We start from the raw sequence: 3038 nt of genomic DNA, 5'->3' as shown, positions 1-3038 counted from the left end.
TGATGGGATGATTTTGATAAGTATGGTTTTATTTATGATTTAAAAATGAAATTTTTGGTCTTAAATTTTGGGATGTTTCAACATATATCCTATTTGATGTCTACCCTATGAATTAAGAACACACACTAGTTACACTAAGATATGTCACCAAGAGATCCCAAATTATATCCTTTATCCCCTCATCCGATTAAAGTTGAGAAAGTAGGAACACACCGACTAGCACACCACAAGACAACAAGATTTTGTAAGTTTGCCACGCCATCCTTTCCACCCAAGGCCACATCCCAAGAGAATATTCCTTACAATCGACAAATTGTATTGATTGGATTGAAACACCAGTCCTTCCATCCAACAGACCTATTTTTTAACGTTGCATTTATCCATAAGTGGGATATCATTCGCTAGACCATTGTGATATATTTTTTTTACCAGTGGGCCTTCGAATTCCTGTAATTCTAGATGAACCACATGTAGACTAACATTATAGCAGACTGGAGTTGGAGTGTGATGTTTAATGTCCCCCTTTTCCAAAACATCAGGTCTTTCACCGATGTCAGGGAGTCTAGGAGTGTGCGCCACTAGGGTTTAAGGCTAGTTCATACATCACAAGAGATTATGCAATTAAGAAAAAGATGTTCTTCGGTTTCTGTTTCTTGCCCGCATAATATGCACATGGAATTAGTTCCAATTCCTCTATTCATGAGGTTCACCCTTGTTGGGATCAGACCATAAGCCACTCTCATAGCCAATATATTAACCTTCTTAGGGACTAGATTGTTCCAGTCCTAGACTATTGTCAATTTAGGCAAGGAGACTTCATCAATCAAAATCTATAGGGAAGAGACTGAGTATATTCCTGATGGTTCCAACTTCCAACTCCAATTTGATCACTGATTAGAATGTGATTCTGTGAAGAGTTTTTTGATGTCAATATTTTATTTTACTAGAGTTGCTGGCAGGTTTGCAGTATTACCAAACACCAACTTTTTCATTTTGCTGTGGAGGGTGTGTTAAAACCCCCATCTTGTCCATAGATTCCAATGATGACTCTCTAACATAGTTCATGTTTGTGCTCTTTGAAACATCACCACCACTTCAATAACAGTGCAAGATTATGGGCTTTGAGACTACCGATACTTAAACCTCCATTCTCTTGTTTCGAGAGAACTTTTTCCTAGCCAATCCATGCTAATTTTGATTTTTCTGATGATCCACCCCAAAAGAAGCATCTTCTCATTTTTTCAAGATTATTAAGAAATTTAAATGGAGCCTTATATAATGAAAAGAGGTATGTACCAAGGCTACCCAACACCGCTTTGCATAATGTAAATCTACCGCCAAAGGAGAGCATGGAGGCTTTCCACTTTGATAATTTAGATTGGAATTTGGCAATCAGCCCACTCCATTGGGATATTGTTGAGATTATAGCACCCACATGAAGACCCAAGTTGACAAATGGTAAGTTACCAATGGAGCATTGAATGCTTCTGGCCAACAGCTCAATTTCAAGATTGTTGATGCCCAAACCGAATAGCTTACTTTTTGTTATACTTACTTTTATAACCGAGGCGAGCTCATAGCAACGAAGTATTCTGATTAGGTTCTTGGAATTTTGTATTGAACATTCTCCTAGGAAAATTGCATTGTCCACATATTGAATATGAGACACGGTTGGTTCGTTATTTGGAAGGGAAATGCCTTTGAATATGCAATGACTCTTAGCTTCTTCCATTGTGATATTAAGTCCCTCAGCAGCCAATATAAATAAGAAAGGAGAGAGAGGGTCCCCCTGTTGAATTCCTCTCTCTAGAGAGAATTTTTTGGTTGTTGATCCATTGACTATTACTGAGGTCATGGTGGAGGTAAGACAACTCCAAATCCAACTGCGCCATTTTAACCCAAAGTCCATCTGTGCCATTATAGAATCTAGGTACTTCTAATTTACACAATCAAAAGCCTTTTCAAAATCTACTTTAAAGAGGAAAGCCTTGGTTTTGGATTTCTTAACCCATAAGATGATCTCATTTACGATTAACGGGCCATCAAGTATGTTGTGTTCTTTATGAAAGTTGTTTGGGTTGGGCTAATAACTTTATCTATCACAGCTTTTAACCTTTCGAATAGCACCTTCGAGATGATCTTATAAAGGCAACATATTAAACTGATTGGTCTAAAGTCATCCAGAGTGTTTGGGTCTGTAATCTTTGGCACTAAAATGATAAACAAGGAGTTGCATCCTCTGTCTATCTTTCTGGTTTGCTTGAATTCTTTGATAGCTAAAAAGATGTCACCTCCAATTGTATCCCATTGTTTCTTGATGAATGCAAACGTAAACCCATCGGGGCCTAGAGCCTTGTCGGCCTCGTATTTCCACACCATTGTCTTTACCTCTTCGAGGGAAATAACTTCTTCAAGAATGGACTGGCCATTGAATGATTATTTTTTGAACCTGGTACTAAAGAAGGGAGCCCTTTTTTGGTTAGTTTCCTTGAACTTGATGTAATAGTGGTTATAAACCTCTGATTTGACTTTTTCTGGGTCCGAAGCCCAAATACCATTAACGTTTATGTCAGTCAGTCGCGGCGAACGGATATTCTTGTTAATTAACACGAATAGTCCCCATGGTTTTGGGTAATCTACACACGTTGTCCCTATAAAGAATTTTTAACTCGAACCATCCCTAAATTTTGATTTTGTTACAATTTTGGTCCCCGATTGATATATATTATTTTATTAGAAAAGTTAGTAAAATATTGCACAAGCGCACAACTCTTAATCCACCCCTTTTCTTCCCCTACAACTATCGTCGATCTCCTCTACCACCACCACCACACACCCTTCCCCTTCTCTATTTTTCACGAAATCCTACATCTCCCCCTATAGGTGTAACATCTGAGAAGAAGCAGTAGAAACCTCTATCGATTACATCTTAAGCACCTTCAATTACACCTCACGTCTTAGAAGCATCTTCCCCTCCATCAATTGTAAAGCTTTCTGTAAACCACAATACTTGGGTTAAAATCTCGTTGGACCTGACA

Source organism: Lactuca sativa, chromosome 8, assembly GCF_002870075.4.
Source record: "Lactuca sativa cultivar Salinas chromosome 8, Lsat_Salinas_v11, whole genome shotgun sequence".
NCBI lineage: Eukaryota > Viridiplantae > Streptophyta > Magnoliopsida > Asterales > Asteraceae > Lactuca > Lactuca sativa.
This window is presented reverse-complemented; position numbering follows the sequence as displayed.